The following is an 18,700-nucleotide window of genomic DNA, read 5'->3' as shown; positions in this document are numbered from 1 at the left end:
GCGTGCATCCGTGCGTCGCTGCGGTCCGGTCCCAGGTCGACGGGCACGTGCACCTTCCGCCGACCACTGGCGACAACATCGATGTACTGTGGAGACCTCACGCCCCACGTGTTGAGCAATTCGGCGGTACGTCCACCCGGCCTCCCGCATGCCCACTATACGCCCTCGCTCAAAGTCCGTCAACTGCACATACGGTTCACGTCCACGCTGTCGCGGCTTGCTACCAGTGTTAAAGACTGCGATGGAGCTCCGTATGCCACGGCAAACTGGCTGACACTGACGGCGGCGGTGCACAAATGCTGCGCAGCTAGCGCCATTCGACGGCCAACACCGCGGTTCCTGGTGTGTCCGCTGTGCCGTGCGTGTGATCATTGCTTGTACAGCCCTCTCGCAGTGATCGGAGCAAGTATGGTGGGTCTGACACACCGGTGTCAATGTGTTCTTTTTTCCATTTCCAGGAGTGTAGGTGATGTTCATGTATTGTTGTTTGCGTCTTTGGGCGGGTCTAGTGACGTCTCTGAACAGTCAAAAGGACTGTGCCTGTGATACAATATCCACAGTCAACGTCTATTTCAGAAGTTCTGTGAACCGGGGTGATGCTAAACTTTTTTTGATGTGTGTAAAATGTAGACTGGCAATGGCAAGAAAAGCGTTTCTGAAGAAGAGGAATTTGTTAACATCGAGTGTAGATTAGGTATCAGGAAGCATTTTCTGAAAGTATTTATATTTAGTGTAGCCATGTGTGGAAATGAAACATGTACGGTAAACAGTTTACACAAAAAGAGAATATAAGCTTTTGAAATGTGGTGCTACAGAAGAATGCTGAAGATTAGGTGGGTATATCACGTAACCACTGAGAAGGTACTGAATATAATTGGGGTGAGAAGAAATTTGTGGCACAACCTGGCTAGAAGAAGGGATCGGTTGGTGGGACACTTTCTGAGACATTAAGGAATCACCAGTTTAGTACTGGAGGAAAATGTGTGTGTGTGGGAGGGGGGGAGGGGAGGGCAAAAATCGTAGAGGGAGACCAAGAGATGACTATAGTTAGCGGATTTAGAAGAATGTAGGTTGTAGTAGTTACCCGGAGAGGCTTGTACAACATGGAGAGTTGCATCAGATCAGTCTTCGGGCTGAAGACCACAATAAGGACCTACGGCCGCCACTTGCTATGTCAGAAGTATACAAACACGCTTGCATATTTGTTCAGGTGTACGTAGGAACCAGAAACACAAGCGTAACGCCCTGCGTGAGGAACGTAACAGCAATTCTCGACCGGGCAACACTGAACTGGGACCAGGGAGATACCAATTTCCTCCGACAGGATGATTTTATCAAGATCGAATCATTAGTACGTAAGGATGTACAGAGAGACTACAGAAATTCTGAAAGACAAAAATTACTTTAAGAGAAAATATTGAAATTAGAGAAGTTGAAGCCCTTACTGCTAAGTGAAGCAAACATAGGGTGACCAGACGTCCGGATTAATCCGGACATGTCCTCCTTTTTAGCTCTTTGTCCGGGGTCCGGGCGGATTTTTACAGTGTCCGGCTTTTTCGCAAAGTTGAGCGTAATACAGTTAGATTTACAGTTCGTCCCGTTCTATTGCTCTTTTCTTAAGTACTTTAACTATTGGCACAGCCTTCGTGATAAACACTCACGAAGGCGGTGTTAGTAGGTGGCACCAGGAACGTCGATGTTATCGTTGATCTGCCTATAAGCGAATGCAAATATCGATTATTTAAAATTTTCGTTTCGTATCTTCGCTTTGTATTAGCTTGGCTTCTGTAGTGCACGTGTGATTTGTGGTGTGTAATTTTTAACCGAGTGAGTTACGTAAAATATTTGGCTATGCCTAAACGAAAGTGTGCATTTTCTGATGTCCTTTCATGCAAATATCCGACTTTAAGAAAAGGAGAAATGAATTTGAAGCGGAATGTAAGACATGTGGAGCTGGAACGTACGTCTTAGTGGCCAATGAAGGTAAGAAGTAACTCAACAGATTAACTGTCATGTTTTCATTTCATTGCTTCATAGTCATTCAATTTATTTGTATTCGGAAGGTTAAAGCGCAGTTTACATGTTGTCAGCTGCTGCTTGAATTGTAGATGTTGGTAGTGGTGCGTCGAATGAAAGAAGGTGAATGGTCTTACTTCTCCGCTTTGTAAACAATTCCGTGTTGTTGACATAACAAAAGAATTGACGCCACATTCTCACCACAATCAATGTTTTTAATTTTTTTTATATTGCTCAGTTAACCACCACCTGACCAACAGTAAGAATTAACTACTAGTTTTACCGGTAATTCCCGGCAGTCAAGTGACTTGTCCAAACGTGACCGGTGGTATAGTCATCTGCAGTTGACCCGTTTGAGGTGTCCTCTTTTTTTCTTCCTTTGTCCTCCTTTTTGAAGCTGTTTGTCCTCCTTTTTAAACAATTGCATCTGGTCACCCTAAGCAAACAACGCCAACTCTTCCCCCGACAAGTTCCAGGGACATAGGCGGGCGCTACGTCATGACATGAGCGGTACGTGTATACGAATGAACAGTTAGACATGCTGACCTTGTTTGAGCCTGAAACGGCTATCCGCCTCTTTATAGCCTCTGACGATTTCTGCAGTATTAGGAGACGAATCGTTCAACGGTCTAATATTCAGAAAACAAAATTCACCAAGAATGTATTTGATGTTCTTTTTCTAATAGCCACGAATGAGAACGGCCTCCGTTTCCAACTTCCGCAGTCTGCGACGCCTACAGGTCGCGACAAAGTCCCCTAGCGGCAGCTTACAGTACGCAAGAAGTTACCAGCGGAACAATTACTGGCGGCGCTGCGCAAGTAGGCGCGAGTTTAATGAAAGGAGCGCACGTGGCAGTTCAGTTCCCTCCCTCTGCCCCCACCTGCCTGGAGCAGCGTGAAGGTGTGCGAGCGAGCGGAAAACACGCCGAGCTCGGGGCGCACCTTTCAGAGACATTCTTTCAATTTACTGTGCAACAAACGGCGCGTGCGCGCTGCGAACTACGCACAAACGGCCTGCGAGGAAATGTGGCACATACAGACGTTAACGACGTCGGGGAACTGGTCTTTGTTGTTACGTTGCCGACGGAGAAAAGTCGTCGCCCGCCGCGAGGGCACAATGTTTTCTCCCGCAAGGCAAGCACTCCCTGCTTCCCGGCGTCTCTCAATTCAGACCGGCGGCTGAAAGCAAACGAGGCCCACCTGATACTGAAAAGTTTCCAGCTTCGTTTCGAAGGAGATCAAACACAGCCTACTGAAGAAAGAAACCCGTGGCAATAGCTGACTGGGATTGATGTTTGCTTAAAGGTAAAGCATTCTAGCTACAACGCTAACTTTTCAGGCTCTTTATTTGTTGTGTACATAGTTCCGCGTAGTCAGCGCGTATACAACTTTCCCACTAGAGCGCGCCCCGCTAAGCACAACAGCGCAGGCGCAGCGCTCGTCCATCTCTGCACTACGAGATGGCGCTGCCATAGAGACGGACCAAATTCTGCTTCTGCCGACCCGCGTAGTAATATGTAACGCAGCCAATGAGATTGCTGCTAACGTAGAACCTTTTGTCCTAAAGGATCACACTCACGCAGTGATACATGAACCCACGAGGTATTATGACGAGTGTACAACCCTCCGATTAGTCAGTCTGCATTTGTCTGCACCAGTCTGTACCAGTCTGCATTAGTCTGTACCAGTCTGTACGAGTTCTACATTTGTCTGTACCAGTCTATAGTCAAGTTTCAGTCTGTGCCTAATAAGATTACCATATTCCTGTACATAGCCATGAAGATAAATGTATAAACACTTTTGTCAAGTATCAGAGATATATGTGAGAATAAGATTAACGTACCAATACCAAAGGAACTTCCGATTGTCAATTGTAAACAGCATCCAGAACCAAGTTAAGTAATTTTTATGCTTGTTACTATTTTAATAAATGTGTGTGAAAATTAATCAAGTTCTGTTTAAAGTTGGTCACCGTCAATCTGCTACTCTAAGCGTGCAAGTGGCATTTCTATCGTCTGACCTAACGGCAGAAGATAAACACGCCACGATAAGACCACGAGACATATTGCTGACACTCTCCTACTTCGTTAGAGCGACAAGTCAGATAATCTGATGGTGTGTGTACTGAAGGTCTTACAGTACGCACACCACATTATTAGTCTTGCTTCATTCGTAATGTGCACATTCGGAAAAATCCTTCAGATTACGTATGAGGAGAGTTCAAAAAGTAAGTTAGACATTATTATGTCCAGCCTTGTAACTTTTGCTGAAATACTGTACTACACTTCAAAGTCACACATATACATGACACTATTTCTCAGCATAGTCTTCAACATTCGGACCGTGCTACCAATCGCTCAGTTCCTCGACGAAAGAAATCAGCCCCTTCGTCACGGACCCGTTTGATAACCGTTGTGTGAAAGTCCACAGCTTTGGAAAATTTACGATTTCTGCTCATCAGTTCCTCGATTGTCTGGAGATTGTCTGCGGCCTTCCTTTCCGGTCAGGATCAGCCATATCTGTGCGATCTTGATCAAACTGGTGCAACCATTTCACTTCGCCTGGACGCGACGTTGCATTTGCTCTGTACACCCTCACCATTTCACTGCGAATCTACGCTGTGTGATCAAAAGTATCCGGACACTCCCAAAGACATGTTTTTCATGCATTGTGCTGCCACCTATTGCCAGGTACTCCATATCAGCGACATCAGTAGTCGTTAGACTTAGTGAGAGAGTGTAATGGGGCGCTTCGCGGAGCTCACAGACTTTGAACGTGGTCAGATGATTGAGTGTCGCTTGTGTCATACGTCTGTACGTGACAGTTCCACGCTCTTAAGCATCCCTAGATTCACTGTTTTCGATGTGATAGAAAAGTGGAAACGTGAAGGAATACGTACAGCACGAAAGCGTACAGGCCGACCTCGTCTGTTGACTGACAGAGACCGCCGAAAGTTAAAGAGGGTCGTAATGTGTAATAGGCCCACATCTATCCAGACCATCACACAGCAATTCGAAAATGCATCAGGATCCAGTGCAAGTAATATGACAGTTAGGCAGGAGGTGAGAAAACTTGGATTTCATGGTCAAGCTGCTGCTCATAAGCCAGACATCACGCCGGTAAATGACAAACGATGCGTCGCTTGGTGTAAGGAGCGTAAAAATTGGACGACTGAACAGTGGGAAAACGTTGCGTGGAGTGACGAATCACGGTAGACGATGTGGCGATCCGATGGCGGACTGTGGGTATGGCCAATGCCACCACTAAAATTCGGATGTGGTGGTGTTATTGTGTGGTCGTGTCTTTCATGGAGGGGGCTTGCACCCCTTGTTGTTTTGCGTGGCACTATTATAGCACAGGCCTTCACTGATGCTTTAAGCACCTTCTTGCTTCCCATTGTTGAAGAGCAATTCGGGAATGGCGATTTCATCTTTCAACTCGATCGACCACCTGTTCATAATGCACGGCCTGTGGCGGAGTGGTTACACGACAACTACATCCCTGTAATGGATTGGACTGCACAGAGTCCTGACTTGAATCCTATAAAACACCTTTGGGATGTTTCGGAACGCCAATATCGTGCCTCATCAACCGACGTCGATACCTCTCCTTAGAACAGCACTCCGTTAAGAATGGGCTGCCTTTCCCCAAGAAACCATCCAGCACCTGACTGAACGTATGCCTGCGAAAGTGGAAGCTGTCATCAAGGCTAAGGGTCGGCCAATATTGAATTCTAGCATTACCGATGGAGGGCGCTACAGACTTGTAAGTCATTTTCATCCTTATGTCCGGATACTTTGATTACATAGTGTATGTGAAATTTACAATGTTGTCCATAAGAATCGTGTTGTCCCACGTACTTCAACCCTGGTGTATGTTCCCATTTGCCGCTCCATTGCACTCCAAACTTGTGATGCACCTGTTACATGTACCATGTAGAATTGCCTCTACAGGAGACCCGGAATATGTACTGTGTTCTGACGATGTGCAACGCTTGATGCATGCACTAAGGTGACAAAAGTCATGTAATACCTCCTACTCATTTCACATTCGTCGGACATTAGTAAAAACACTCTGTGAGTGCGTTAGTGTCACTAGAAAAAAGTTTTTGGGGTTAGGAGTGTACCTTTATTCTGTGACAGAGCACATTGATGTTTAGGTGTACACAATCTGTTTAATTTCTGTATGGTTGTCAAAGAAGCATACGGGTTTAGATAGATTGTGACATGACAATTTCAGGTCAGTTGTCAAGATAATGTATTGCGTCCTGATCAACAGAAATAACAATATCAAATTTAAATGGAAGGTTCTCTACATGATTTTTCTTGCTTCTAGATGGTGTAGCCTTGTCTAAGGTGGTCAGTCTTACGACAAATCATCTGATCCCGGTTTTAAGTTCTGTACTATTTAGGATGACAATCAAGTCTACAGAGAATGGTGACTTTTTGTGACAAGATGCGCAAAGGATTACTTAAGGCTGCTCTGGTTCACAGTGGACCCAAGCGGGTGATCCAACAATTTTACGCCTCTGCCAGCTGTGATGAGCTGTTGGCTGCATGGCTGCTCTCGCCCTCTGAAAATCCTATCAAAAGCTAATCAAAATCTTTACTGATTTCATCAGCTGAAATTGTCCTATGTTTCTCGTTAGGCGAGAAAACATGCACTCATCCCTAGTCTGGAAAATATGGCGATATACACGTGTATAGATGGAGCAGCATGTATACTTCAACGCCCTCTCAGTTCTCGCAAGAACAATTAAGTACGTGGCTGTTTCGTTTCTCCGCTATCGGAGCTCAACGACTCTTCAGCTAATTTCTAGCTGCATGTCAACCAAAGTGAACGCAGAGTTCACACAAAATTCCTCTTTAGACATCGTACAGAGCGCGATGCACCCTGTTCTACACTTGACGCTGGTTCAGGGGAGAGTTCCCGAAGTTTTCGGTATTGTGTCTATCGTAATAAACTGTCCCCCATTTGTATCCGCTCGCACTTCACGTCACGGCTTTTTCAGACCAATGGGAGTGTTCCTTTCAACTTGTGGAAACTACTTCTGCCAATCGCAAAGAGCCTACCTTAAACTGCTTCGAAATATCGCCCCTTTTACTCCTTCCAAGGTTATTTCAGCCAACTGGACATTTTGTGCCCGCTCCTGACTCCTAAAAGTTACACACGTATATCACGAGAGCTCATGGGCCTTTCACGTGACCAACTGCATCTCTGGCCTGTTTGTATCAAATGACTCTGAGCACTATGGGACTTAACATCTGAGTTCATCAGTCCCCTAGAACTTAGAACTACTTAAACCTAACCAACCTAAGGACATCACACACATCCATGCCTAAGGCAAGATTCGAATCTGTGACCGTAGCAGTCGCGCGGTTCCGGATTGAAGCACCTAGAACCGCTCGGCCACACAGGCCGGCGTGTTTGTATCCATCTGGAAATTCCTCAACACAGTTTTCTGAAGAATTTCTCCATAGCAAGCAGTGGTGGGTGGGCCACTACCTGCTCCCTTCGATGTATCGTCTGTCCCGCCTGTTGTCCCTCTTGCCGCAGATCACCAACCCCTGTTAGAAGCCTTTTGTTGCATGCGGGCCGTGTCGGCGCAACTCGCATCTGCCCCCAAACTAAAACGTTTCTTCCAGCAGCTTTTTCACCTTTTGCTCATTGACATGCAGGATTTGGGTTGAGTGTGTTCATATCATCGAATCGAGTGTCATCCCTTTTGGCTTTACCTACTGTACGTTTTGATAGGCAAGTCTGTTCACTAACACCAAAGTATGTCAGGTGGCATATCCATCTGCTTGTTACAACGTATTTCATGTAAGGTGCGACATTAACATTCATTCATATTGCCACGTTACATCAGTATTTGCCAGAGAAGTTGTAATTATTGGAGTATATGTACATACAAATAATACAAGAAATCAGGAAAAGATACTTTTTGGACAGACCATAGGGATGCAATAGAAAAAATCTCAAGAAGGAAGGACCTGATTATCATGGGGGAGATGTAAGGAATAGGCATTAGAGATTCATGTACGTTGAAAGGGTACAGTACCGCCCGACATTGAAAATAGGTACGCAATACTTCATTATTTTTGTCAGAACAACACATTTTTTTGTAAAATAACTCAATTTCAATTAATACAGCGAAGCCGGATACCAGTGTGGGAAAGAATGACAATTTATTTATTTAATTGATCACATGTGCACTCCCACAAAGTAAATCCCTACATCCAGTTTGGTGAGATCTGTGAAATGAATGAATGTATGGTCGTCTGCTAACCGCAGATAGTGAATGTGAATATATGATCATCTTTGAGACGATCCTTTGGCCACCTTTGGTGGGACCAAAGAGATGAAATTTATCAGAGCTTTGAGCGCTTGAAATGTGGCTGACCAATACGATAGCAAGGTGCTTCCCCCACCTCGACAGAGATGGGAGATGACCTAGAGAACGGCCATGTTTCAGCACTCTGCCGCTGGATCTTGTGCTGTTAAGACCTGTTTTAGTTGTGCTCCGTAATGACGAAAGAGTGGAGACATGGTATGCATGTGGAATATTTAAGAGTAGTTTGAAATATTAATTTCTCTATTTCAGGAACTTTTGTGGGGAGAATTAAATGTCAGGCAGGTAATATTAATGGGATTCTAGTAATCTTCGGAAGTGACCAACGGTCACAATGAAACCACGTGTAGCAATAAGTTGAAATACTTCCGTGTGCTTAAGTTAAGCTGAATTACTAGCGTGTGTACAATAAGTTGAAATATTTAAGAAATAGCGTGTGTACCATAAGTTGAAATATTTAAGAAATGGCTTGTGCTGGAATTGAAATTAGAGACGAGTACTTCCACGTGGTGAGTACTGTGTGAGTCTCTACCTGTGTATGAGACAAAAGATAAAGAGAAGTACTCGTCCATGGTATCAGTTGAGGACTCGCGTGTGTGATGAATACGTTCTTAATATTACTTTGCGTGATATGATTCCGTGTGACGCTAGATTCAAACTCTGAGAGAGAATCAAGGTGAGTCGGCCGTCTATCCAGCAACGCCACTTGGCTTGCATTGCACAGGAAGACGTGCATATATCTCCAGAGTTCATAGTAGGAAAGTGGAATTATGAAGTGGGGCAGTGTCGTGTGAAACTGGGATAAATATTAATTGCAGTGGGAAAGCTGAAAGTGATAATGTTGTGACTATTCTCTGTGTAGTATTTCATGTTGTAGTGTGGTGTATGTCATGTAATTTGGGTATGTGTGGTTTGCATGGGAGAGTAGCGAGGTAGTTTCAAAAGATTAGTGGGTTATGCTTGTTCCTTCGGTACCGCTCGGTCTGGAGGAAAGTTTAGTGATGATGATTGTGAGAGTCGAAGTGTGAGGTATAATAAAAGATCCACCATCCTATCCAGAAAGTGCACTGTAGCGTTAAAAATAATTACGAGACCATAATATAGAGATTCACCATTGTAAAGCCATGCCCACTGGGCGGAATTTCTCATGTGTTATTGTTGTAGGTTGTAGAATTTGTGTGTTTAGGTTAGAGAATTTATCGGAATAAATAAGATAGTGAAAAGAAAAAGATTGGTGGACTTTTACTTCGAATTGTATGTTGTCATAATGTCCCGAATTTATAATGTGTGCGCCATTCATATTCAGTGCGGTGGCCACGCGTTGACAAAAGCCGTTAAATAAAAGACAAAAAGGAAATGTGGTATTGCCAGTGCGTAGTGTACAGTCAGAGTTCTGTAAATTACTGATAGTCAGATGCGTGTTGCCGTTGCGTATTAATCATATAGGAGGATAACTTGTAACTTAAGTGTGAGTACTAGAGTTCATGTTACTCGATAAATAAGAATGAATCCACTCGCTTGGCAGACCACTCATCTTGCAGGCCTGACTGCTTGATGCCACAGTATGAGCAAGGCACGTGGGTGCCTCTCAACGTTAGTGGGAAAACATCGAGACAGAGAGTGTATAAGGACAGTGTAGAACTGCTGATTGAAATCTCTAAACAGTTTGATCTGAAAATTATCAACACATATTTAAACATAAGGATATTCATCAATATTCTGGATAACTGAGTACTAGAGAACTTCATTCTACACTGCAAGGCCAAAGAAATGTGTTCAGGCATGTCTATTCAAATACAGAGATACGTAAACGGCAGAATACGGTGCTGCAGTCGGCAACGCCTATAAGACAAAACGATCGTCCGGCGCAATTCAAATGTTCAAATGCTCAAATGTGTATGAAATCTTATGGGACTTAACTGCTAAGGTCATCAGTCCCTAAGCTTACACACTACTTAACCTAAGTTATCCTAAGGACAAACACACACACCCATGCCCGATGGAGGACTCGAACCTCCGCCGGGACCGGCGCAATTGTTAGATCGGTTACTGCTGCTGCAATGGCAAGTTATCAAGATTAAAGTGAGTTTGAACGTAGTGTTATAGTCGGCACTCCAGCGATGGGACACAGCATCTGTGAGGTATCGATGAAGTGGGGATTTTTCCATACGACCATTTCACGAGTATACTGTGAATATCGGAAACCGACTAAATTATCGAATCTCTGACATCATTGCGGCCGGAAAAAGATCCTGCAAGAATCGGACCAACAACGACTGAAGAGAATCGTTCAATGTGACGGAAATGCAACCCTTCTGCAAACTCCTGGAGATTTCAATGCTGGGCCATCAACAAGTGTCAGCAGGTGAACCATTCAACAAAACATCATCGATATGGGCTTTCGGAGCCGAAGGCCCACTCGTGTACCCTTCATGACCGCATGACACAAAGCTTTACACACCTCCTGAGCCCGTCAACACCGGCATTGGAATGTTGATGACTGGGCCGTCCGGAGTGGCCGAGCGGTTCTGGGCGCTACAGTCTGGAACCGCGCGACCGCTGCGCAGGTTCGAATCCTGCCTCGGGCATGGATGTGTGTGATGTCCTTAGGTTAGTTAGGTTTAAGTAGTTCTAAGTTCTAGGGGACTGAAGACCTCAGAAGTTAAGTCCCATAGTGCTCAGAGCCATTTGAACCATTTGTTGATGACTGGAAACATGTTGCCTGTGTCGGACGAGTCTCGTTTCAGATTGTACCGAGTGGATAGACGTATACGGGTATGGAGACAACAACCTCATGAATACATGCACCATGCATGTCAGCAGGGAACTGTTCAAGCTGGCTCTGTAATGGTGTGGAGCATGTTGCAGTTGGAGTGGTATGGGACTCCTGGTACGTCTAGGTATGACTGTTACAGGTAACACGTACATGAGCATCCAGTCTGATCACCTGCATCCATTCATGTCCATTGTGCATTCCGATGGACAATTCCAGCAGGACAATGCGATACCCCACATGTCCAGAATTGCTACAGAGTGGCTCCAGGAACACTCTTTTGAGTTTAAACACTTCTGCTGGTCACCAAAATCCTCAGACATGAACATTATTGTGCGTGTACGTGATGCCTTGCAACGAGACCTCCATCCTCTCGTACTCTTACTGATTTATGGTCAGTGCTGCAGGATTCATGGTGTGAATTCTCTTCAGTACTACTTCAGACATTGGTCGAGTACCTGCGATGTCGTTTTGTGTGTGCTCGCGGGGGCCCTACGAGATATTACGCAGGTGTGTCAGTTTCTTTGGTTCTTCAGTTTATAATAAATGATATTATCATTAGACAGACAAGTAGCTTCAAAGCAGCAAATGTTAGATCTTATAGAGGAGCCGAGTGTAAATCAGACCATTATCTAGTAAAAATGAAGAGCTTTTGGCCATGGAAGACTGTGAAAAGTTATACTAACAATACGAAAACGAATTGTGTTGAGGAATCTCAAAATCTACACTTTAATATTTCAGCCTAGAAGTGGAAAGTATACGGAAATTCTTTGCTGCCAGAATGGAAAGGTCATTGGAAGAATCGTTTGAAGGAAGTACAGAGGAAATATAAGAATACATAAATACCAGTGTTAGGAATATAACTGGAAACAACCCGAGCTGTACAGCAGAATGATGGTCAGAGGAAACAGAGGTGGCAGTTATAGAAAAGAGTAACGTATTCAACCAGTGACTGAATAATAAATCGGAAGCCACAAGAACACAAGACAATCTACAAGAAAAAGAAGAATGAAATGATAAAAAAAATGAGGATAGCAAGGAATGAAGCGTGGGAAAGTGCCTGTGCCAGTGTGAATAGCAAACCAGTAGTAGCAGCAGTAGCTTTATTCATCCGTAGATCTCCGTTTACAAGGATATTGTTGTTGTTGTTGTGGTCTTCAGTCCTGAGACTGGTTTGATGCAGCTCTCCATGCTACTCTATCCTGTGCAAGCTTTGTCATCTCCCAGTACCTACTGCAACCTACATCCCTCTGAATCTGTTTAGTGTATTCATCTCTTGGTCTCCCTCTACGATTTTTACCCTCCACGCTGCCATCCAATACTAAATTGGTGATCCCTTGATGCCTCAGAACATGTCCTACCAACCGATCCCTTCTTCTGGTTAAGTTGTGCCACAAACTTCTCTTCTCCCCAATCCTATTCAATACTTCCTCATTAGTTATGTGATCTACCCATCTAATCTTCAGCATTCTTCTGTAGCACCACATTTCGAATGCTTCTATTCTCTTCTTGTCCAAACTATTTATCGTCCATGTTTCACTTCCATACATGGCTACACTCCATACAAATACTTTCAAAAATGACTTCCTGACACTTAAATCAATACTGGATGTTAACAAGTTTCTCTTCTTCAGAAACGCTTTCCTTGCAATTGCCAGTTTACATTTTATATCTTCTCTACTTCGACCATCATCAGTTATTTTGCTCCTCAAATAACAAAACTTATCTACTACTTCAAGTGTCTCATTTCCTAATCTAATCCCCTCAGCATCACCCGATTTAATTTGACTACATTCCATTATCCTCGTTTTGCTTTTGTTGATGTTCATCTTATATCCTCCTTTCAAGACACTGTCCATGCCGTTCAACTGCTCTTCCAAGTCCTTTGCTGTCTCTGACAGAATTACAATGTCATCGGCGAACCTCAAAGTTTTTATTTCTTCTCCATGAATTTTAATACCTACTCCGAATTTTTCTTTTGTTTCCTCTACTGCTTGCTCAATATACAGATTGAACAACATCGGGGAGAGGCTACAACCCTGTCTTACTCCCTTCCCAACCACTGCTTCCCTTTCATATCCCTCGACTCTTATAACTGCCATCTGGGTTCTGTAAAAAATTGTAAATAGCCTTTCGCTCCCTGTATTTTACCCCTGCCACCTTTAGAACAAAGATATAGGACATGTCAAATTATTTACAAGTTTATACCAATTTAAAATAAGATAATTCGTATATACATTTATTTACAGACTTCTAGTTAGAGAGAATCATTAGAATGGCTCCTGGTATACAATACATTTTTTACAAATAACTTATTAAATAATGTAATGCCACACTGTTCACTCATATCTCACTCTCAGTCACTGCACACACTATACGCACATTGTTTCATAACATATCACTCACTAAACACACAAACACACACACACACTGGTGATCTCTGGGCCATTTTCTGTACCGCAACTTCCCATTTGCTATCTTGAAAAACTGCGTCAGCATCCCTCTATAAAGAGTGAGATCTTGAGATCAGAAAGAGGAAGATGTGTTAGTATTGTGCTATCCGTAGCTTGGGGCTAAGTTTTTCTAGAAAAGGAAAGAAGAAGGGAAAAACAGTGTGAAGGTGTTATGTGGAATGCTAGATGTTCTATAATCATTATTATTATTTATTTGTATAATTTTTTTTTACCAAACCCCTACTCTGTTTTATCTAAGTAATCGTTCGATGTATGAAATGTATTGCAGGACAGGTACTTTTTAGCTGCAATTTTAAATAAGTGTGTTTCGGCAATTTCTTTAATCCCTTTTGGTAATTTATTGTAGACTCTTGTTCCACGGTCATGGACAGAGGCCGGCCGCTGTGGTCTAGCGGTTGGAGGCGCTCAGTCCGGAGCCGTGCGACTGCTACGGTCGCAGGTTCGAATCCTGCCTCGGGCATGGATGCGTGTAATGTCCTTAGGTTAGTTAGGTTTAAGTAGTTCTAAGTTCTAGGGGACTGATGACCACAGATGTTAAGTCCCATAGTGCTCAGAGCCATGGACAGAGCTGTTTGTGCAGTAATTGCCAGTGTTATTTTTCATGTGCACGACTGACTGGTAAATGTATTCACACAGGGTAGTTAAAATCCCCAGTATTTTTGAACAGATCTTTACAATGAGGTCGACTACTATTTTTGGTTACTATTCTTATGGACCTTTTCTGGATTTCGAAAATTGTGTTCATATTTTTAAAATTCGCTCCCCACAAAAAGAATGCCATAGCTAAGAAGTGAGTGTACATATGAATAGTATGTAACTAAAAGACAACTGCATATTACACACTGATGGTAGGATTCTAAGCGCATAACATGCTGATGACATTCTGTTTTCAAGTTCCTTAGAAATTTTGCATTTGTTACAGTCTATTGAGGTGTCATCTACATTAAATTTAACATTGTCATTTTCCCTCTTCAAATTGAAATTCATGGCATTAGTTTTCTTTATGTTCAGTGTCATTTTATTGCTTATTGAACAATCGTAAACTCTCTTGAGTGTTTCATTTGCTTTCGCTGCTAGGGTTTCTCTTGTTTGTCAGTGACCATAATATCGCTGTCATCAGCGAAGAGAATATTTTCGCCATGAGTAACAATAGTGGGAAAGTCATTGGTGTATATCAGTAATAGTATTGGTCTTTATATGCTACCCTGTGGATCCCCTATATTAAAGGTGTCTTACTATATGTTTAGATCTATTTGAAGTATGCGTTGTCTCTCATCTTTGTACCCTACCTGCTACGTATGATCGATACCAGTCACTAGCTACCCCTGTTATTCCTAATGCTTCCAATTTATTTAATAGAATCTTGTGGTCGACTATATCAAAGGTCTTAGAAAGATGCCAAAATATGCCTGTGACACACTAGGATCTGGGAGAACGAAAGAAGCGGGGTCAGAATTAAAGAGCGTCGACAAGAGACAAAGCCAAAACCAATGTTAAACTTATGACACCGGAGGACGCGGAGAACATTTGCGGAAACTATTAAATGAGAACAAAGAAGAATATCTGGAGGAAGTAGCAGTGGAAAGAAAGGAACAGGTAGGGAAGGATATCCAAATTTTAGAAAGTGAGGTCAGTAAGGTACTAAGAACAGAAAAGAATGTTAAATCACCTGAACCAGACAGTATCAATCTAGATTTCTTAAAACATAGTGGTGCCAAAATTCTGAAACAAATAATACGGTTATTCAGTAAAATACTGAATGGAGATTCAATACCCAAGGAATGAAGCTAGGATTTAGCACGGTTTTGGCTCGGAGACACAGTTATATTGCTGAAAGCTAACAGCGTCGTCGGGGAAGGTTTCAATCGTGAGGGGATGCAGGTGGTCCGCAGCTGTCAGTGTGTCTTCGATTACTACCACAGGTCCCATGCAAGCGCAGGAAAATGTCTCCGATAGCATAACACTGCTGCGACCAGCCTGCGTCCGTGGCGAGCTGCACGTTTCGAGCCGCCATTCACCTCGATGGCGGCGTTTGTGGAGAGGACCATTGACCTAGTGTAGCAAAAATGTGTTTCACCAGAAGACCCGACACGTTTCGATTGATCGACGGTAGCATCCCGATGGTCCGTGCCCATTAAAATCGTAACTGACGGTATCGTTGCAACAAAATGTGAACACGTATGGGTGATGTGCTGCGGCGCTCCATACTCAACAATATGCGGTGAACGGTGTGCTCCGAAACACTTGTGCGCGCACCAGCATTGTGCTGCTCACCATCCGTCCTACTTTACCGAGCAGACAAGCCCTCGAATTTCACGTTCTGTACAGAGTCGTGGTAGTTTCACTGTCCTTCCATCTCTCTCCGTAGATGCTCACGACAGTAGCACGCGAACATTCGACCAGCTTCGCCGTTTTCGAGTTACTCGTCACAGGCTCTCCGTAATAAAAATCTCCCCTTTGTCAAAGTCGCTTATCTCAGTGGATTTCCCCATTTGTAGCCCATATCTCTGCTAGAGTTATCATGTACGTTCGTGTCTGCTCCGCTTACGTACGTCTGTTACCGCGTCACCTGCCCACGACACAACCAGGTGGCATCCAGTGCCGCGGTGGGCAGAGGCCGTAATATTTTGGCAGATCAGTGTATTAATAACATATTGGCTGCTCCAACTATCGAGGAATTTGTTTTATAAACTAATGAGAATTTTTAGAAAATAATCAAAAACAAGCTGGAAATAAATTTTAAAATCCAAGAATAACAATGTAGCTTCATAGCTGGTAGATCATGCATAGACCATAATTATTTTCTCGTTACGACAGATCTTAGAGAAACAGGGAAAAATCAAAAAACTTTCGATTAATATTCACAGATTTATAAAACTCATATAATACTGTCCCGAGGAAAGAACTTTGGAAAGCATTACTTATGGCGAACATAAGGGATATTTTAGTTAAAATAATACAAGAAATACGAGGGTGAGTCAACTGAAAACCTTAAATATTTTTTTAAATATTATTTATTGTGCAGAAGTGGTACACAGCTGTATCATTTTTCAACATTATCTCCACCACGCTCAATGCAAGTCCTCCATCGCTTACAATGTTCATAAATTCCTTTAGAAAAAAATTCTTTTGGTAGTCCGCGCAACCACTCATACATCGCGCGGCGTACCTCTTCAACAGAACGGAACTTCTCTTCTCCCATTGCATCTTTGAGTGGTCCAAATATATGGAAATCACTTGAGGGCAAGGTCTGGGGAGTATGGTGGATGAGGAAGACACTCAAAATGCAGGTCTGTGGTTGTTGCAACTGTTGTACGGGCAGTGTGGGGCCTTGCAATGTCATGTTGCAAAAGGACACCTGCTGACAGCAATCCACGTCGCTTTGATTTGATTGCAGGCCGCAGATGATTTTTTAGGAGATCTGTGTATGATGCACTGGTGACAGTGATCCCTCTAGGCATGTAATGCTACAAAATGACGCCTTTTTCGTCCCAAAAGAGAGTCATCATAATCTTCCCTGCTGATGGTTCTGTTCGAAACTTCTTTGGTTTTGGTGATGAGGAATGGCGCCATTCCTTGGTCGCTCTCTTCGTTTCCGATTGGTGGAAGTGAACCCAGGTTTCGTCCCCAGTAACGATTCTTGCAAGGAAGCCATCACCTTCTCGTTCAAAGGGCCGAAGAAGTTCTTCACAAACATCAACACGTCGTTCTCCCATTTCAGGAGTCAGCTGCCGTGGCACCCATCTTGCAGACACTTTGTGAAACTGGAGCACACCATGCACAATGTGGTGTGCTGATCCATGACTAATCTGTAAACATGCTGCAATGTCATTCAGTGTCACTCGGCGGTTTTCCTTCACAATGGCTTCAACTGCTGCAATGTTTTGTGGAGTCACAACTCGTTGTGCCTGACCTGGACGAGGAGCATCTTCCACTGAATCCACACCATTTGCGAACTTCCTACTCCATTCTTAGACTTGCTGCTGTGACAAACATGCATCACCGTACTGAACTTTCATTCGTCGATGAATGTCAATAGGTTTTACACCTTCACTACGCAAAAACCGAATAACAGAACGCTGTTCTTCCCTGATGCAAGTCGCAAGTGGGGCGGCCATCTTTATACTGATACTGCGACGGTATGTGTGCAGAAAGCCATTCTGCACGCTATTTGTAGCACGCTTACCAACTTACAGGATAACGGCGCGAAATTTCGATTTGTTATTACAAATTTAAGGTTTTCATTTGACTCAACCTCGTATATAAAGATAACGTCAAGTGAAAAATGATAATACACTTTCACAGAAATTTAGAACAACCAAGGATCTGTTATAAGGCTACCGCATGTCACCAACATGTCTTAAAATCTGTATAATGTATCTGTATTAGTCTTAAACATGGTCTCGTAAATACGATGGGTTAAGATTAAGTATAGGAAAACAGAATACAGAATAGCTGACTAACGATCCAGATGACTCATACGTAGAGGGGAAGAGAATTAAGAAGGTCAGTACTTTCTGATATTTGGGATCCATTAAAGAAAATGGATGGAAAATCAGAGGTAAAAGTTAATAAAAGAATTAGCAGTGAAAGGAAGGTCATTGAGATGTTCGACTCAATCTTATGGAGCAGAAATGTAATAAACCGAACCAAAAGAATCATTTACAAATCGATATCAGGTAGCATTATGTATGCAATGGAGACATGGACCACTGATCTGAAACACATAAAAAAACTTCAAGCAGTAGAAATGGACTTTTGTAGAAGATCAGTAAGAAGAACTAGAAAAGAAGAAATGGAAACGACGAAATAATAAAGAGAATGGATGTAAGAGAGAGAATACATGACACGATGGACTGAAGAAAGTTACAATGGTACAGGCATGTAAGAAGAATGGAAGAAGCCAGAATACCGGAGAGAAAGAAGAGAAGAGTAGGCTCTGTGGCCACCTGGCTCCAAAATGTACAGTTAACAATGGGAAGAAGTGGCGCAGAGGAAGAAGAGAAGAAGATATACAAGATCGAAACACTTGGGGTAACATCCTGAGGAGATACACTAAGATCTTACGTAACATACGTAATAATT

The sequence above is a fragment of the Schistocerca piceifrons genome, chromosome 5, assembly GCF_021461385.2.
Source record: "Schistocerca piceifrons isolate TAMUIC-IGC-003096 chromosome 5, iqSchPice1.1, whole genome shotgun sequence".
In the NCBI taxonomy this organism is placed as follows: Eukaryota; Metazoa; Arthropoda; class Insecta; order Orthoptera; family Acrididae; genus Schistocerca; species Schistocerca piceifrons.
The sequence above is the reverse complement of the archived record's forward strand: the minus strand, read 5'-3'. Positions refer to the sequence as shown.